This window comes from Adiantum capillus-veneris, chromosome 8, assembly GCF_014529385.1.
Source record: "Adiantum capillus-veneris isolate H3 chromosome 8, ASM1452938v2, whole genome shotgun sequence".
In the NCBI taxonomy this organism is placed as follows: Eukaryota; Viridiplantae; Streptophyta; class Polypodiopsida; order Polypodiales; family Pteridaceae; genus Adiantum; species Adiantum capillus-veneris.
In genome coordinates this window covers 24,731,780-24,752,787 of record NC_140938.1, presented here as the reverse complement: position 1 = coordinate 24,752,787, position 21,008 = coordinate 24,731,780, and the positions used below count along the sequence as shown (strand labels likewise).

Sequence of the window (21,008 nt, the reverse complement as noted above, 5' to 3'; positions counted from 1 at the left end):
TCAAGTGTTGACAGAAAAATAAGAAGCCCCTCCCCTTTATATACACCCCCCCCCCCCCCCCCCCGTCACAGCCCGCTGCAAAAAAAGATACCATCCCAAAGCTCTTTAATATACATACAAACACACATGGGTGCACACACAAACACCCAAACAAAATCTAAAAAACTTAATCAATGAAGGTGATACTATAAGGACAAATTTTTTTTGTATTTCCATTAAACTGTATGCTTTACAACATGGCATTAGAGCCGGTGACATTGATCTATCATATCAACTTAAAGACAGGGCTCTGCCAACCCTCCACTCCTCTTGCACTTTTATGGGTGTCTCCATCCACGTACCAATCTGAAGCAACAAAAATACTTGTAATAAGACTAGAAATTGACACATGTAGACAACATAAAAATTGAACCGACCGATTGAGACGAAAGTAAGCATCTTTGATATCTTCATAGCCCAAGATAATCAACTGTTCCCGTATGTTGGTGAGAGTCCAGTGTTCACTAACTTGTACAATCTTAGAAACACCATTTGACAAAGTAACGGGCATGTCGAATGTCACAAAATTAGCAACACTGGATTGTAAGGATATCCATTTTCCACTCTTACACATCCAACACTCATAGTGAAATGTAGGTACAAAGTAGTGCGCACTTTCAAATATTGTATCCCTATACCTGAAGCCCCCACCTTCCACTTGTATTTATCTCCTTGTTGGTGCACTCCCTCAACCATTCCCCAATTATCTCCAAATACCAGTTTTAGTGATAGATAGAGGTGGTTTGCTTGCATAACACTAGGGATTCTGATGGGGAATGTGTGCGCAAGTGTTTCCTAAAAAATCTTGGGTCTTCATGCAACCTGCAGTTATCGGGCCTCATTGAGTTCAAAATGGTGGTAACCTTGATGAACATTGGAAGGGGAGACTTCTTGGTTTCAAGAACCATAGAGTCAATGGCACAATGGCCATTGTTCAACACGTATACTCTTGGCGTTCATGCGTTTGAGGAATGGAAGCTCAAGAGATTTCCCAATAAATTGTAAGTTGTAAAACATTATTGGTTGCAGATTCTAAACGCTTGTTATTTGTTTTTGACTTGATAGTTTTTTATGTTGTTATAGATATACCCATCCGACTTTATTGAGGAATAACCAATCAAGAGTCTCACAGGAATCTTCAACGCTCTTCATGTCGACATTGGTGTTATGATGCTTCCCAACTTGCCACCTTTGATTCTGCTGCAACGCAGAATCTTCTTATAGTCACACATGTATGTAGTGCCTGGCTCGAACCATGGATATGGTAAGATCATTGCTCTTGGCAAACCTTTGAAGAAGAAGATGGTTTCTGATATTTGCTCCCTTTAAAATTTGGGAAGGCTTCCAAATCAGTAGGGCTCAATTGGTGCTGCCCCGTGCATGTTTTTGTACACTTTTTCAAGACATTTCCATTCAGTGTCATACCTACAATGTTTTGTAGCAAGAATATTATGTATGACATCCTTTGGCTTCCTTGAAGTGGAGGGGGTTGACATGGTAGTACTAGAAGAAGAAGTGGTTGAATGGAAAACAAGGGGAGAATAAGTAGCTCAAATGAATGGTGTGGATGAAAGGGGGAGACATGTGGTGCAGCTATGGAAAGATTCCATTTGTGCTGCAGCTATAGAAAGCTTGGAGGGAGGGGGAGAAGTGGTTCAATGGGGAGCAAGGGGGGAAGAAGTAGTTCAAAGGGATGGTGTGGATGAAAGGGGGAGACAAGTGGTACAGGTATGGAAATCTTCCTTATGTGTTGTAGCTATGGAAATCTTCCTTATGTGTCGCAGCTATGGAAAACTTGGAGAGGTAGAAGGGGAGAGAGAACCGAGAAGAGGTAGAATAGAGGGTACTACTGAGAAATGCAAACTTTTGTCAAAGAAATTAGTTTTTTGACCATGTATTTGGTTAGGAGAGCTTTTGGAGATGAAAAGTGAGATTAGTATATTTTTTTTAAAAAAATAAAATTTTAGGGCTATTTTATGGACACCCATGAAAATGGAGGGAACCCCCCCCCCCCCCCCCTCTTCCCCCTTCTATGTCTTTCTAATGGACAAAGCTATAATGAGGGGAACAAATAGGCCCCCATGCCTCCCACTACCCTAGCTTTTGAGAGGGTATATGTGTGGCCCTCTTCCTATTGGTCCATGCTTAATCACCGCTTAAGCTAAAGGGCCCTTTTGGGGTTCATATTTTTCCTAATGTCTTTAGGATTGAGCTTAAATGCATATGGTAATTCCATGCCTTAGAGATCAAATACGTACGTGGAAGATGCAAGGTCATGAGCAACTTGAAATAGGAGTGATAGTTTTCTAAGGAAGGGGATACAACAATTAGATGAAGTAGAGTTGATAGATGTGTACAGCAAACGGAAGTGGACGAGATTGGAGATCTTGCCATCCTATTAACAAGTGTGCATTGGGTTGCAGAACATCGTCGTTTTTCTTTGTTGTCTCGCGATCTAAATCCCCACTCTCAAAGGCTTCTCTTTCTTAGTTTTTCTATTATCCAAGTTGCTTGTCTCAATCTTCACTTCTACACTTGAAGTCTGGAAGCCTTCTTCTTCCTTTTTTTTTTTCATTTCTAATGTGCAAGATGGTTCTACTTTAGAGTTACTGGCAATATCGTCAATCATCCTTGTGTGGCATTACCTGATCTTTGAGAGAGGCAAAGGTAACGAGATTGTGTGACCCTCTCTCTCTCTCTCTCTCTCTCTCTCTCTCTCTCTCTCTCTCTCTCTCTCTCTCTCTCTCTCTCTCTCTCTCTCTCTCTCTCTCTCGCTCTCTCAAAATGTTGCATATTGTAGTCCAATCCCTTGCCTAGAGAGATTGGGAGAATTAAAGTTAGTACGGATTACCAGCTGGAAGAAATTCAAATAAACGCAAAATAACCGGGAGATACTCCCGAGTGCGCTCGCCACCTACCTAAATAGGAGGCTCACTATCTGTCTCTGTTTCTATTTCCAGAAACTCAGATGTGGCTGTCTCACACAACTGCTACGGAGACATCTTCTCTCTCCCTCTCTCTTTACGAGGCCTTTCCCCATCTGCAAAGAAGACCTCGGTGGGCTAGTCAGGTGGGCCTGAGGCAGAGTGCGTATCTCTCTCTCTCTCTATCTATCTATCTATCTATCTATCTATCTATCTCTGTGTGTGTGTGTGTGTGTGTGTGTGTGTGTGTGTGTGTGTGTGTGTGTGTGTGTGTGTGTGTGTGTGTAATGAAAATGGCCTATGAACTTTGAGAATAGCGGAATTAAGAGAATTAGAGTGAGCTTTTTTGTGAGGTCACTTTGAAAACATAGAGGGTGAACTTAATTGATGGGAGCAACATAAACATAGTACTTAACTAACTTGTCATGAACAATACTTTTGCAAGAGAGAGAGTATTAGAGAACATGACAATGGTTGAGGACAGTATTTACTTGGAACCGGTCTCCCCTCCAAAAGGCGTTTGTATTATAGATTCTGCCATCAAGAGAGACTTGGCACAATACAATCTTTGTGTTCCTTGTGACCTTGGTGATGCTATGAAGAGGAAATCTTCATGCATCATGAGCATAACATATACTTTGCAAAAATCATTAACTATCCCAAGCCTCAGTCCCAAGGCCTCAAACACCTTCGAAGGTGGAGAGAGCTAGCGAGGAATGAGGGTAGGGAAGAGGAAGAAAGAAATAGTTCTCATCACTCTTCTTGCTTAGCATAGCATAATAGCATAGTAATAAGATGAAGAAGATGGCAAGCTTAATCATTGAAGCATGGCTCTTGGTTGGATTTGCATTCCATAGCCAAGAGTGTTGGTGTAGGCTCTCAACTTCTCAATAAGCTTGGAGAAGGAGATGGAGCTCTTGTACTTTGCACTTCACACAATGAGAGTGTGTGTGTGTGTGTGTGAGAGAGAGAGAGAGAGTATACCCCCTCTCATGCTTGGTCCACCTCTCTCTCTCTCTCTCTCTTATTATTTAACTATATCATTTGCATATGTGTCTCCTTTTTTTCTCTTTAAGAGAAAGAGCTTAATTATTTATTTTTATGCATCTAAATTCTCATTGGACCCCTTTAAAGCCTATCCAATAGAATTCAAGCACATCATGAGGGCCACATGGGGAGGATCTTGACATGTGTCTTTTATGCTTCTTAAGCCATTTGGTTTGAATTGAATACTTCAAGCACTTGATCATTTAAGCATGGAAAAAGTTTATGTCTCTTGAGAGTTTATCTTTGAATTGAACACTTCAAGAACCTTAGTTATTTAAGCATAAAAATCATCTCAAGCTTTGGGCAAGGTTCCCACAACCACTTTAAGCACCTTAGTTAGCAAGCACGACAAACACCTTATGCTTGGGTAGGATTCCCACCTGAAGGTCAGCCCTAACTTGCCTAAGGTCAAAGGAATTTTTAACACTAACTTTTGGAGGTCTTTAATGAAGCTAGTCCTAAGGTCTTTTAAGCTCCATTAGATGTACGTTGCTCTTTGATAGACTACCTCCTTTTGGACCCCTATTGAGATGTAACCATCTCTCCTCTTGGTCCTTTGCTAAGGTAAATCTAGAAGCACTTATTGCACATTGCTCTTTGGTAAACTGTCTCCATTTGAACCCTTATTGAGATGCAACCATTTCTCCTTTTGATCCCCTGGTGAGATAGGTCTAGAAGCACATATCTATATCCTAACTCTTGTTCCCCTTTTATCTTCTCATATAAAATGATCAGTTTAATATGAGAAAATAATTTGGTAAAGTTAGATATTATATTTTATGAATCTCTGCGTGTGTGTGTGTGTGTGTGTGTGTGTGTGTGTGTGTGTGTGTGTGTGTGTGTGTGTGTGTGTGTGTGTGTGTGTGTGTGTGTGTCTATGAAGGCCTATGTCACGAATCTATCTCTTTGACTGGCTATTGAAAGGTTATGGGGAAACTACGTAGCCTACACTTTGGCCCCTTGAAATCGATGGTCCCTTGATCGTAATCAGCCTAGGGAAGCCCTCTAACCTGGTGAGCAGAGGGGTCAAGGTGTCCTCTGTGCTAGCATAGAAAAAAACCTCCAAAGTAGCTAGTGCAATGGTTTGTTGCATCATCTTAGGGTAGACTTGAGGAAATATGTATCTTTGAGAGAGAGAGAGAGAGAGAGAGAGAGAGAGAGAGAGAGAGAGAGAGAGAGAGAGAGAGAGTATACTATTTTCATATGTCTTGCAAGTCTCAAGAAAGATTGAATAAGAGCATAGAAGGAGAGAAAGAGAGTGGAGGGAGGGAGACATGCCCAAGCCCAATTCATAGCTTAGATAGAGGAAACAACCAAAGGAACCGTCAGTAAAAGTGACTTAGAGTTCTCAAAGTGCATACTATCTTGGAATTGTAGGCTAGATAGTCTCAAGGGCTACAAATTGTGGGCGAGAAGGACAAAAATTAACTTTCAACTTGAGACTTTACCTGCACTTTGTGTTGCATAGTTTTGACACAACAGTTTGTTGTATTGAAAATACAACAGTTTGTTGTATTTTCAATTGGAGGTGACCATGGGGATATGTAACAAAACAATTCTTCATAACTATGTACTCTATGAAAACGCATTGCTTTTTGTGTCAACTAGTATTTCTTGGAGGGCGTTGCTATGTAACATCTATAGAATATAGCAGGACAAAAGTATGACTAATTTGGCAATGGCGGCACTATACGTGAGAAAATGCTATCATTTTTTTGAGAGGAGGCAGAGTTTAGTGTTTGGATTGTAGCTTTATATTGACACCTAGTATGGGAGAAACGAGGACAAATATAGTATGGAATCAATTGTTTATGTCTAAAGTAAAGATGCACAAAGTGCAGTTATGATTGCATTACACTACATGTATTCACTACTTATGCATTTAATTCTTTAATACACCACATGTTAAAAATGTTATTATATATTGCCTACCTACCATATGCAAAGAGTTGTATGTATAATAACATATACAAATGTTGATCAACATCGAGTGTATAGTTCTGAAAGCATCATGGAGGTAGAGAAAACTAAAGGAAGCAATGTACACAATTTTGACACAAGAAAATTGATAAAGCATCAATGGATTGCAATTTGAAATGAAGTGCTTTACTGACCTGAAATGTTGTACAGATGTTTTTGGAATGTCCAAGCGACATGCCGATCTTTGACTCTAGCTACAGAAAAGGAATGTGAATAGTTAAAAATTTCATCCTGCAATGAAGCACCATAAATTGAAGCAAATGTATAGTCATGGGGAGTTGGATGGAAATAACAAACCTTGCAGTGTAGTCCAGCTGGAGATACGCTTGTGCAACCAAAACGTCCAGTGTTTTGAGTATATGTTCTCCCTACTAGACACAAAATACACATTAGGATAAAGACAAGGCATGTAGCATATTGATTAAGCTGAAATAAATAGATCTAATTTTATTGCATGCACAATAGTTGGGCTTGATAAGAACATTGCCAAAAAGGAACTCGTTGAAAAAATAGATCTAATTTTATTGCATGCACAATAGTTGGGCTTGATAAGAACATTGCCACAAAGGAACTCGTTGAAAAAAACAACATTGATGAAAAACTGCTATCATTCAAGAGCGCTCCCACTATTTTGCTTGTTTTTTGTCAACTCATCAATCTCTTGGGCTAGCGTATTGCCAATCGTCTACAAATTTGGTGAACTTCGGCTTCTCAACAGTGGCCTTCTCTTTCTATGACATGCACGAGCTTTTGTAACAAATTAGTTTTTGGGTCTTGATATTGGTAGCGTTTGGAGGTCACAAATACTTTTGGCCATATTGTCTATAGAGTTTCTACTATCCCACCCAGTTGTTGAATGGGTAGCAGCAGTGAACTGCTCCTAGAGGCTAATAGGTGCTCACATATTGGTTGTAATATCTCTACTTTCAAATTTCACACAAGTTCTATTACGCATTTGAATTTTTTTACCATCACTCATTACTTAAGATATTCGAATTCAAATTATGAATCGTAGGTTGAGAAAACCTAGAATTTAAAATTTACGCTACAAAATTCTGACATGTTTAGCTATATGAATCACTAACTAACTTATTGCAACACTTATTTACTGATTGTAGAATTTTCCTTTACTACTGTAAAGTTAATATAAGACTGTAAAGTTTAACTTAAAAATGTAAAGTAAATTATCATTAAGGAAATAAATAAAATAATTATAAAGACAAAAAAATACACAGAGATGACAAATGAAGGCACATGGACTCACCTGGACTCACATAGGAGGGGACAAAGTGGGACACACTGTCACATGAAAAGGAGAGGCTAGTCTTGACTAATCTTAATGAGGGGGGGCTGTGTGGCCTTATCTTTTGATGATAATGACAAAGTGGTCAAGCTGATGGGTACTACAAGGGTACCAAAAACGCGGGTATGATTTTTGAGGCAAAAAAATAAAATAAAATAAAAATAAAAAAATTTGGAAAAAAAATAATTGGACGTTTTCTTTTCTGCTATAAATAGAGCATTCATGCTCACACGTTAGACATAGAGATTGCCTCTATAGCGCTCACGAAGTGCTGCCACTTCTCTTAGAAAGAAGGCGTCCACAAACCACTAAGAGATCAAAAACTCTAGTGGACTAATAAGGTGCGTATTAATTGAGAATTTAATTAACTTTAAGAATGATGTATGTGTGCTATCTCCTACTCTAATCTCTCTAATAGATTAGTAAGATTCAATTAGCTATGTGTGTGTGCGTGCTATCTCTTATCTAATTTCTCTAATAGATTAGAAAGATTCAATTAGTTTTAAGAAGGATATGTGTGTGTGTGTGCTATCTCTTACTCTAATTTCTCTAATAGATTAGTAAAATTCAATTAGTTTTAAGAAGGATATGTGTGTGTGTGTGTGTGCGCTATCTCTTACTCTAATTTCTCTAATAGATTAGTAAGATTCAATTAGTTTTAAGAAGGATATGTGTGTGTGTGTGCTATCTCTTACTCTATTCTCTCTAATAGATTGGTGAGATTCAATTAGCTTTAGAAAAGGATGTGTGTGTGTTCTCTTTTACTCTAATCTTTCTAATGGATTAGTAAAATTCAATTAACTTTAGAAAAGATGTGTGTGTATGTTTTCTCTTACTTTAATCTCTCTAAGTATACTACTCTCTCTAGTTAGTACATCTTCACTATTAACTTATGCATAGTTAATTGAAAGTTAATACATAAGAAAACTCATCTTATTCTTATTATACATGATGCAATTCTCATTCAACAATTATATTATCAATTAGATTAAGTAGAATTTTGAATAATACTAAAAATTGATTTAGTTGAAGTATAGAAATGGAAGTTAGAATAGGATTAGAAATGTCATGCATAAAAGTAATGCAGTCCTAAACTTTCACTCGTAGTTTACACACTTAATTTTTTATTAATTAAGATTAACAAAGATTTGATGTATAGAAGTTAGATGTAGAACAACAACACTAAGTGTGAATCCGAGTTGGCGAGGGTTCAAATTACAGACTCTCATTGGAAACAAGAAGACTACTAGGGAAATTGACCAATTTAAAGTTCTAAGTGTATAACATAAGTGTAGTACAAAAAAATGGCTCCAAAGCGTGCTCGAACACAAGGCGCTAATGATCATGAAGCCGGTACAAGTAACCGGGGAACTCCTGCGGAACATGCTATGTCTTCACCAATCGGACCAATCGGAGCTATGGTACATGTTAGTATTGCAGTTTCAAGTTATGCATCATTGTATATGCGAAACTATACATATATAATATTTACCTTGAAAAGAAAACACGAACCGAAACCACGGGGCTTAACCCCAAGAAACTCGGCATATGTTAGTAGGAAAGATTGTCTGGTTAAACTGGTTGCTATAGGAAAGAATGTTTGTCCAAAACCTTCGGTATGGTTTCTCTCAAGTCTCTCTACTTATTAGCGCTGGTATTATGTGGCAGTTGTCGAGGCGTGAGATGACGCCCAAGATGGCACCGCTGATGTTGTGGTGGGAGTACACCCAGATTAGCCCAGCTGGATACTACAGTTTTGTTTTGCCGTGGCGTGAGGATGACGCCCAGATTGACACCGTTGTTGCTCTGGCGAGAGTACGTCCATGTTAGCACAACGAGTACTTGTCGAGCGGTATGGGACGCTCATGAGGACAAGGGTTTTTTTAAATAATGTATATACCGATCGGAAAAAATAGCGCCAGTAGAGATTCTTAAGTGAACCTAATCCAAGGGTTGGTTTCAAATTGGACGACTTCTTGTTTGACTATTGTTTGTAATATTGTTTGAAGGGCTGTTTTAACGAACCAGTATCATAAATAAAGTAAAGGAACATGTATGTTTAAACAGTGTGGTAGTAATTAGATAACAAAAGAAGGGTGAGTGTGGTGTGGAAAGGGGGAGAATGATACCCCGACGGTATCATTCTATGGACGGGTGGACCCGATGAGTCGGGTAACTTTCCAACACTGGGAATTGTTTTTTTTAAAGTCATAAATCTTAAAAGAGACAAACCTTGGCGACCGTGCTGCTGAAACATGGGGAAAAAAGCGCACAGGTTGGTCACTCTAAGATTTATACTTTTAGGTATAATTGATTATAGATAGTTTTTAGATAGGGTTATGGTGGTCACGCTCCGCCATAGCGAGATAGAACCAATCCTTCACTAACGGTTCATGCTCGTGGCTACGTAGTAGCTAAGGCAATGTCCGGTGGTTTTTCTTTTCAGGATTGGAGACCTATCAAAGGTACTCCGCTCCTCTCAAAAAGGGGCAGGGACCTCACACTGGTATCAGAGCTTAGGTTAAAGCTTGGGGAGATTTTTAGATTGATGTTTGGATATTGAAGGATGCGAATGTTTGAAATAATAGAAGAACCTAAAAAAATTGTTTTGAGTTTTTATATGATATTGAAGATTGAACTTTCCTGGTACAGGAAAATGTTCATTCAGCCTACCAAAAATTCCAGGTGTTCACCATCATGTTTGAAAATGCATTCCAATCACCAAATTATCAGTTTCAAAAAAGGGTGATGATGATTTTGGATAGGGTGTTTGCACCACCTATCCCAAGGGTGCATAGAGGATGGGGCATCAACTGGAGTCCATCTGGAGGAATCTATACCATCGATGCTGACAAGATATGGCGCATGGATACCAACCTCAAGAAGATTTGATGGACAGAGGAGTTAAAAGTCATCGAAGTTTATCTTTTCATTGGTACTAAGAATCCGGATGCTACCATTACCTAGGGAGGTAGACCATGAAATCAAAATTTTTCCAGGTAGTGAACCAATCTCAAGAGCGCCGTACAAGATGTCACTTCCAGAGGCTATAGAACTCAAGGAGCAGCTCAAGCAGTTGATTGAGCAAGGGTTTATCCGACCTAGTATATCTCCATGGGGTGCACCTGTTCTCTTCCAAAAGAAAGAGGATGGCTCTCTTCGACTTTGCATAGATTATAGGGGCTTAAATCAGGTTACCATCAAGAATAAATATCCAATTCCTCGTATTGATGAAATGCTGGACAGATTACATGGAGCCAAAATATTCACAAAGATCGATCTTCGATATGGCTATTAATCAAATTCGAATCCAAGAGGCTGATATCTCCAAAACAGCTTTCAACACTCGTTATGGTCATTACGAATTTACAGTGATGGCTTTTGAACTTACGAATGCTCCTGCAACTTTCAATTGTCTGATGCACGATATCTTTAGAGAATTTTTGGACGATTTTGTCCTAGTATTCTTTGACGATATCTTAATTTATTCCAAATCAGAGAAAGAGCATGAAGGACATGTTAGGAAAGTGTTAGAGCTTTTACGCCGAAATAAGCTGTATGCAAAGAAAAGCAAATGTACCTTCTTTACCCCTAAGGTCTGTTACTTAGGGTTTATCATTTCACCTGAAGGAGTCTCTGTTGATCCGGACAAAGTCAAAGATATTGTCGAATGGCCTCAACCCACTTCCCAAAACGAAGTCAGAGGGTTCTTAGGTATCACAGGGTGGTACAGCATCTTTGTAAAGGACTATGCTCTTAAAGTTGCACCACTAACCGACTTGCTAAAGAAAGGAGCTTTGATACTTTGGGAAGAAAAACATGAATCTTGCTTCAAACAGCTTAAGGAGTATCTTGCTTCAGAACCTCTCTTAAAACTTCCAGACTTCACCCAATAATTCGAAGTGATCATAGATGCTAGTAACCTTGCATTAGGAGGAGTCCTTACTCAAGAAGAAAGGCCTGTAGCTTATACTTCTCGGAAGCTTAGGATTCATGAAGTGACTACACATGATTTAGAATTGCTAGCAGTTATTCATGCTCTCAAGCTATGGAGACATTATCTATTGGGATGCAAATTCTAGTTGGTAACAGATCACAAGAGCCTTAAGTGGATTTTTACCCAACCTAACCTTAACATGAGGCAGAGGAGATGGATAGAGCTCATGCACCAATATGATTTTGATATTAAATTTAGACCAGGTAAGGATAATGTTGTGGTAGATGCCCTAAGCCGTAAAGCTTTTCTGGGGGCAATTTCCATGGCTAACAACCCTATTTTAGACAAGGTCTCGGATGTTGTTGTTAGAGATGCAGATTACCAGATGCTTGCTAGTATCCTACGTGAAGAGAGGTTATCATCAAATCAGCCTATACCTCTACATTACTCCTTAGAAGATGGGAAAATTTACTATAGGAATCGACTATGCATACCTAAGGATTCTACCCTAAGGAATGCTATCCTATATGAATCACATGATGGTCCAACTTTAGGACATCCAGGTTATGCCAAAACCATCAATGCAATTCGCAGAAGTTACTATTGGAAAGGTATGAAGGGTGATGTCCTTCGCTATGTCAAGCAGTGTTTGTGTTGTCAAAGGATTAAGGCAGAGAGACTAAAGATGCTAGGTAAATTACATCCTCTAGATATTCCCCAAATGAAATGGGAATGTATTAGCATGGACTTTATCACCGGGTTTCCTTTTGTCCAAGCTGGCTATGATTCAATCATGGTCATAGTCGACTTGCTTACTAAAGTGGCTCACTTAATCCCAGTCAAGACAACCTTTACAACTTCAGATATTGCTCGTCTGTTTGTGAAGGAGGTTTTCAGAATTCATGGTTTACCCAAGAGGATTGTTAGCGATCGTGATGCCAAGTTTACTTCAAAGTTTTGGGTATCATTGTTTCAAGCTATTGGAACCCAATTATGTTTTAGTACTGCTTATCATCCTCAAACTGATGGCCAAACTCAAAGAGTTAATCAAGTAGTTGAAGACATCCTCAGAGCCTACTACAATAGAGAACCTCACAAGTGGATTCAATACCTACCCTTGGTAGAGTATGCATACAATTCCCCTACTCATAGAAGTATTGGAATGACACCTTTTAATGCTCTTTATGGTCAAGAATTTTTATCACCTCTTAACTTTTCTGACCCCACTATAAAGGTAGAAGCCTCAAAGAAAATGCTTGAAGAAATGGAAGCTCAAACCAAAGCTATTTGAAGGGATATTCGAGCGGCTCAAGATCAACAAAAGAAGTACGCCGACTCAAAAAGATCTGATCGGATTTTCAAAGAAGGTGACAAAGTTTTCTTACGAGTAAAACCCAAAAAGAGCAATCTGTCTCTTGGAAGGTATAAGAAGCTTAGCTACCGATATTGTGGACCTTACGAAATAATCAAGGTTGTAAGTGATCAAGATTATAGACTTAAACTCCCTTCTCATCTCAAAGTGCATGATGTATTTCATGTAAGTCTGTTAAAACCTTATGTATATAACCCTGACCATGTCCATGATGATGAGCAAATCATTTTACCTGCTCAAGATGTTCTACAACTCCAACCTGATACTATCCTAGAAACTCGTGAGAGAAAGCTTAGGAATAGATCCATCAAAGAACATCTTATCTTATGGAAGGATTTCCCTATAGAAGATGATACTTGGGAAGATGAGACATCCCTTCTTAAGGATTACCCTTCACTATTCTTGAGATGAGGACATCTCAAATTCTAAGTTGGGGAGATTGTAAGGTCTTTACTTTCGAATTTCACACAAGTTCTATTACGCATTTGAATTTTTTTAACCATCACTCATTATTTAAGATATTCGAGTTCAAATTATGAATCGTAGGTTAAGAAAACTTAGAATTTAAAATTTACGCTACAAAATTCTGACATGTTTAGCTATATGAATCACTAACTAACTTATTGCAACACTTATTTACTGATTGTAGAATTTTCCTTTACTACTGTAAAGTTCATATAAGACTGTAAAGTTTAACTTAAAAATGTAAAGTAAATTATTATTAAGAAAATAAATAAAATAATTATAAAGACAAAAGAATACACAGGGATGACAAATGAAGGCACATGGACTCACCTGGACTCACATAGGAGGGGACAAAGTGGGACACACTATCACATGAAAAGGAAAGGCTAGTCTTGACTAATTTTAATGAGGGGGGGGCTGTGTGGCCTTATCTTTTGATGATAATGACAAAGTGGTCAAGTTGATGGGTACCACAAGGGTACCAAAAACGCGGGTATGATTTTTGAGGCAAAAAAAAAAAAAAATTAAAAAAATTGAAAAAAAATAATTGGACGTTTTATTTTCTGCTATAAATAGAGCATTCATGCTCACACGTTAGACATAGAGATTGCCTCTATAGCGCTCACGAAGTGCTACCGCTTCTCTTAGAGAGAAGGTGTCTACAAACCACTAAGAGAGCAAAAACTCTAGTGGACTAATAAGATGCGTATTAATTGAGCATTCAATTAACTTTAGGAATGTTGTATGTGTGCTATCTCCTACTCTAATCTCTCTAATAGATTAGTAAGATTCAATTAGCTATGTGTATGTGCGTGCTATCTCTTACTTTAATTTCTCTAATAGATTAGTAAGATTCAATTAGTTTTAAGAAGGATGTGTGTGTGTGTGTGTGTGTTATCTCTTACTCTAATTTCTCTAATAGATTAGTAAGGTTCAATTAGTTTTAAGAAGGATATGTGTGTGTGTGCGCTATCTCTTACTCTAATTTCTCTAATAGATTAGTAAGATTCAATTCGTTTTAAGAAGGATATGTGTGTGTGTGTGTGTTATCTCTTACTCTAATTTCTCTAATAGATTAGTAAGATTCAATTAGTTTTAAGAAGGATATGTGTGTGTGTGTGTGCTATCTCTTACTCTAATCTCTCTAATAGATTGGTGAGATTCAATTAGCTTTAGAAAAGGACGTGTGTGTGTTCTCTTTTACTCTAATCTTTTTAATGGATTAGTAAGATTCAATTAACTTTAGAAAGGATGTGTGTGTATGTTTTCTCTTACTTTAATCTCTCTAAGTATACCTACTCTCTCTAGTTAGTACATCTTCATTATTAACTTATGCATAGTTAATTGAAAGTTAATACATAAGAAAACTCATCTTATTCTTATTATACATGATGAAATTCTCATTCAAAAATTTTATTGTCAATTAGATTAAGTAGAATTTTGAATAATACTAAAAATTGATTTAGTTGAAGTATAGAAATGGAAGTTAGAATTGGATTAGAAATGTCATGCATAAAAGTAATGCAGTCCTAAACTTTCACTCGTATTTTACACACTTAATTTTTGATTAATTAAGATTAACAAATATTTGATGTATAGAAATTAGATGTAGAACAACAACACTAAGTGTGAATCCGAGTTGGCGAGGTTTCAAATTACAGACTCTCATTGGAAACAAGGAGACTACTAGGGAAATTGACCAATTTAAAGTTCTAAGTGTATAACATAAGTGTAGTACAAAAAAATGGCTCCAAAGCGTGCTCGAACACAAGGCGCTAATGATCATGAAGCCGGTACAAGTAACGGGGGAACTCCTGCGGAACATGCTATGTCTTCACCAATCGGACCAATCGGAGCTATGGTACAGGTTAGTATTTCAGTTTCAAGTTATTCATCATTGCATATGCGAGACCATAGAAATATAATATTTACCTTGAAAAGAAAACACGGACCGAAACCACGGGGCTTAACCCCAAGAAACTCGGCATATGTTTGACAAGTAGGAAAGATTGTCTGGTTAAACTGGTTGCTATAGGAAAGAATGTTTGTCCAAAACCTTCGGTATGGTTTCTCTCAAGTCTCTCTACTTATTAGCGCTGGTATTATGTGGCAATTGTCGAGGCGTGAGATGACACCCAGGATGCACCGCTGATGCTGTGTTGGAAGTACACCCAGATTAACCCAGTTGGATACTACAATTGTGTTTTGCCGTGGCGTGAGGATGACACCCAGATTGGCACCGTTGTTGCTGTGGCGAGAGTACGTCCAGATTAGCACAACGAGTACTTGTCGAATGGTATGGGACGCTCATGAGGACAAGGGTTTTTATAAATAATGTATATACCGATCGGACAAAATAGCGCCAGTAGAGATTCTTGAGTGAACCTAATCCAAGGGTTGTTGGTTTAAAATTGGACGACTTCTTGTTTGACTATTGTTTGTAATACTGTTTGAAGGGCTGTTTTAATGAACCAGTATCATAAATAAAGTAAAGGAACATGTATGTTTAAACAGTGTGGTAGTAATAAGATAACAAAAGAAGGGTGAGTGTGGTGTGGAAAGTGCGAGAATGATACCCCGACGGTATCATTCTATGGATGGGTGGACCCGATGAGTCGGGTAACTTTTCAACGCTAGGAATTGTCTTTTTTAAAGTCATAAATCTTAAAAGAGACAAACCTTGGCAGCTGTGCTTCTGAAACATGGGGAAAAAAGCGCACAGGTTGGTCACTCTAAGATTTATACTTTTAGGTATAATTAATTATAGATAGTTTTTAGATAGGTTTATGGTGGTCATGCTCCGCCATAGCGAGATAGGACCAATCCTTCACTAACGGTTCATGCCCGTGGCTACGTAGTAGCTAAGGCAATGTCCGTTGGTTTTTCTTTTCAAGATTGGAGACCTATCAAAGGTACTCCGCTCCTCTCAAAAAGGGGCAGGGACCTCACATTGGTATGCTTGTCTCAAGAAAAGCCATACTCCACAGTCCATGTTCGTAAGCTTCTTCAACATCAAATCTCAATCATACAGAGCTGTCGAATCCTCTGTCGCATGGCCTTTTCAACCCTATCCGCCACAACAGCCCCATCCCTGCTCTTGTACACCTTGCTAGGATCATGCTTGCGTGATCCCCAAGGTGTACGTGGTGTGTTGATCGGTGAACTATCTACTGAAGAGAGTGGTGGATGCTCTCGGTGATGTGGACGCATCGGTAGAACCACTACCACAACAACCACCACCTCCAAAACAACGCCTATCTCGTCTTGAGGATGAGCCGCCCGTCGGTGTAGGGGACACACGAGTGCTTGGTGTAGGGACCACACTAGTCCACGTCGTAGGGTGTAGTAGGTGTTGTGCCATTGTGATCTGTTCTGGTGTGAACTGAGACAAAAACGAGCCCATCTGCTCGGGTGACATGCCTGTCGGAGTGACTGGAAAACTAAAACTAGGAGAGTATGGCTCATCGTCATTGGCCATGGCTAATCATACACAAACAACACCCACAAAATACGTTAGTTTATTAAAAAAATGCTTAATCAATATAAATAACAAATCAACAAGTTGCTACACAAATGAATGAATCTAAAGTGTATTGTAGACTAATAAAAAGGCTTTTACAAAAAGATTCCTAGCAAAAATCATCAGTTAATCTCTCATCCTCTATGAGATCTGATGCACCAAAGATGTCTACCTCAATCTGTACTTCTGCATCTTCGTCATTGAACTCTACTTCTTCGTCGCTCTCCGCATCAGCTTCAATATTTGACACCTCATCTCTAGGTTTAGACAATTGATCACTGTGACATCCACCTCAAATTCTAAACTTAAAGTTTCCGTCGGTCCTACGCTTTGTTCATGAATTACCTCTTCGACCTCAACGTCCAATCCTTCACACGCTTGCTACGTGGAGCCAGCAGGGTTTAGACATATCATTCTCATTATTTTTTGTCCATAGTGGATCGTGTATGAACACAACTTGTTCACAATGTTTTCGAAGTACGAATGTATCTCGCGCATCTGTCCACACCCACCTAGAGTTCACTTAAATCAATCCACTCTTGTCTTTATGCACAATTACATTAGGGCCGATGGTAATAACTTCGAACCACTTGACATCAAAGATAAACACATTAAACTTTCTAAAGCTGATCTTCAAGATGTCTTGGATGTAGCCAACGTATTCAAGCTGGCTAGTCTCTGCATTCTCACCCCTGGCACTACTCCTACTTTCTTGGACGAAGCTTGCCCTAACACCACTGTTGAAAGTGACCCTTTGTTCGTCGATCCATTGCACTCTAAAGTGTTTCCCATGAGACCACAAAGCTCCATATTTGTGATACTGCAGCCACAAAATTGAAACAGACTAAAAGTTATTAAAGCAATGTGATCATGTGAAGCTCAAAAAGGAAGTTGTGAAATATACATACCAATTGCAACCCCTTGACATCTCCTCTTCCTCTTCACTAATCAACACTCCATTCCTCTTTGCCTCTGAGATTGTCACATCTAACCACCGCCCAGTTGGAAAGTCATGCAATTTTTAAAGATGATCTAGAAAAGGAAGACTTCTAGTGGCACAATTGTGCTTGAATTGAAGGCGATCTGTCAAAAGTTGTTGCTTTTCCCCTTCGTACCTCTCTAGCCACTTTTGCATGATGTCTGAGTTGAGAAGGCAAAATCTCATAACCTTTCCTCGCATTGTGATATCCATCTTCCTAACGATGCCTTGTCCCTGCGGCTCGTTCCATGCCACCTTGACGTTGACCTCAGTAGTCCACATTCGGGGCATCTCTGGATCAATTGAGACAAAAAATTCACTGATGAGGACAAGAGAATCTTATACAAGCCATCCTTCGGCCATGCTACCCCCGAGGCAAGCCCTTTGACAAACAAACCCCTTTAAGGTCTTCATAAATCTCTCCAAGAAGAACATCCACCTGCTATGGACCACCCCAGCAACTGCAACTTCATCGACCACATACACAAGTGCATGCATTTGGTAAGAATGTTTGTTGGAAAGTACTTCTCCGCCATGCACACTGCTTCAATAGCATTTAAGCATGCTGCATCAATTCTGTCTTCTCTTATCTCTTGTGAATTAATCCAACGTACCAACTCACTGATTTTGTAGATTTTTCTTCTAATTTCATTTGTCAAACAACCCTTTATGGCAATTGGTAAGATGAACTGTAAAAACTTGTGCCAATCGTGGGACTTAAGACCACTGAGATTGCCATCTCTTGTAAAAGTCGATTTCAAACTTCGCATGCACCCTGTGGGAGTCTTGAATGAAGATATAGTCTTCTTCACTTGTTTCTCTTCTACACGATAGAACCCATGGACCTTTTGGTATAACAAACTTTACATTGGGTTTAAGTCGAGGCTACATCTCTGGCATTCGACCCACAACCTGCAGGTCATCTGTTTGGGCCTTGCTCTTCCTTTTCCCAGTGATGGTTTTCCATATGATCTCCCCCACATTCTTGAAGATGCGCATTGGGTCGAGCAAATGATTAATCAATAGGTCACTCCAGTACGGGAGTTCATGGCAGGGATTTTAATTACGCGATGACGCATTTTGTTAAATGTTGATTATTGTTGTTATTATCACTATTTTTTTCATGTTAATAACATATCTAATGTCATGACTTACGAAAACCGGTAGAAAACGTTGAACCGACGGGGCAACCAATAAACCCCGGCGGGCCCGGCGGGCAAAGCAAGAATCCCGCCGGCCCCGTCATGTTCCCCCTCCATATTTAACAGCTCTATATAACCCTGTAGTAGACATCACATCACATCACCGCTTCCTCTAAATTTGGTCATCCTTTAAAATTTAGAAGAAAAACTAAAGGTAAAAAAATGAATAGTCTTTATAAAAAAATTAAAACTTAATGAAACTCTGATCATGGATCATTAGTTCTTTTTTGGACTGAACTGATTCTTGAAAGGAGGTAGAAAGGTGAATCTTTGGGTCGGTATCTCTACATTTGGGATGGACTAATCTCATGTTTGGTTCACCGTTATATTTGCTAAATTGATTGCTATATTGATTAGAACTTCTATCATGGGTCATTAGTTATTTTTTGGACTGAACTGATTCTTAAAAAGAGATAGAAAGGTGAATTTTTGGGTCGATATCTCTACTTTTGGGATGGACTGATCACACGTTTGATTCACCGTTGTATTTGCTTGCTATTCCGATTAGAGCTCCAATCATGGGTCATTAGTTCTTTTTTGGACTGAACTGATTCATGAAAGGAGGTAGGAAGGTGAATCTTTGGGTCGATATCTCTACTTTTGGGATGGACTGATCACATGTTTGATTCACCGCTGTATTTGCTTGCTATTTCGATTAGAGCTCCAATCATGGGTCATTAGTTCTTTTTTGGACTGGATTGATTCATGAAAGGGGTAGGAAGGTGAATCTTTGGATCGATATCTCTACTTTTGGGATGGACTGATCACATATTTGATTCACCGTTGTATTTGCTTGCTCATGTTTGAATACATTGAGGTTTATTCCCTTCAGGCTTCACTACTACGCTTGTGTGTGATATTGATTATAACACTAATGTTTGGTTTGAATAATACTTGAAAGAAGAGATAGCATACTGAGCTATGTTTATTGGTATTGCAGGCATCCAATAAGTATGTCTTCCACCGGGAATGTGAGCGGTGATGTTGATGTCTCAAGCCTGGCTTCCTTGAGGAGACCTCCTACCTCGATGCTAGGTCCTGCTTCGCAGGGCAAGCGAAAGGCAGGTGGAAAAAGTCCAGGACCCGAGTGGAATTTTGCCACAAATTTAAATAAGTATCAAGATTGGAAATGTAACTTTTGTGGCGAAGAGAAATCTGGAGGAGCACCAAGAATAAGGGATCATTTGCTAGGTGGAAATACCAGAATCCGAGGAAAGTGCAAGGGCTCAGAAGTCACAAGTCTCAGAAAACCCTGCTTCATAAAGTACATCATATATCCATCAAAAAAAGGCTACACTCATTTCAGAGGGAGGGAGTAAGCATCGTTCTGGTTAGGCTTCAAATCTTTCTAATTCTTCGTCCAAAAGTGCCAAGGTCTTTCTATCTGTGGATTTCTTCCTCACCCAACCTTCCACAACAATCCTAGATATGGCTTGTACCTCCACTGAAACCTTATGTTTGAACCAATCTGTGTTGTAGTAGTCAGAGAACTCTCCACAAAACTTACAAAATTGCCATATCACCCATCCTATGGCGTACACATATGTGGCCTTGGTCCATGGGCATAAATTCTTTCCATCTAGTAACTTAGGAGCTCACCAAGGATGAAGCTTTTGCCAGTTTTCATCGGTATTGTTGGTCTTTTGTGTCTCTAAGCCAACACGCAGAGCCAATCCCCAATCAATTATTCCAATACGGGGAGTGATATCCTTGGTAAAGTCCAACATGATGTTCCATGGATGGAGATCATTGTGGATCCCTCCCTTGTCATGTGCGAATCGCAATGCCTTCACCAAGGCATGGATCAACGAGGGAGCATGATTGCACAGGCTCTTGATACGTGTTTTCTTGTCTTCAGAGGGCTGCTCCCATTGAAAGTCTTCAGGGATCTTTCCTTTCCCCTCTTGATGCGCTACAAGCGTCGTGAAAGAGCCATGTGGAAGGGGCACTGTCTCCATAAGATCACCTAAAGTTCCCCCATTGAAGTAGGGGAATATCAGAAACCATGGCAACATTATAGAGTGGGCAATACTCCTCACAATCCCTCTATGGTTGAGATCTACTCCACTTTCTGATGCAAAGCTTTTCCACTAATGCAGGAAGGAAACTAATCCCTTTGATTTGAACTTGCGCCCACCCTGTGCCATAAGCCCCTGACCCAAGTTTCTTGATCTTCTTAATGGACTTATTTGGAATGCCCAAAGTCATACTACATTCAGAATTGTATATACTGCTCTCCA

At 39.2% G+C, this 21,008-nt stretch overlaps 1 long non-coding RNA gene across 1 annotated transcript; it reads right to left on the bottom strand.

The window, feature by feature from the left end:
- Positions 1-214: 214 nt before the first annotated feature.
- Positions 215-6,358, bottom strand: LOC147451817 (uncharacterized). The gene is made up of 3 exons (XR_015188986.1): positions 6,288-6,358; positions 6,125-6,184; positions 215-345 (listed from the first exon to the last, which is right to left on the bottom strand). It is a non-coding gene; the product is annotated as an uncharacterized LOC147451817 (long non-coding RNA).
- Positions 6,359-21,008: the final 14,650 nt, after the last annotated feature.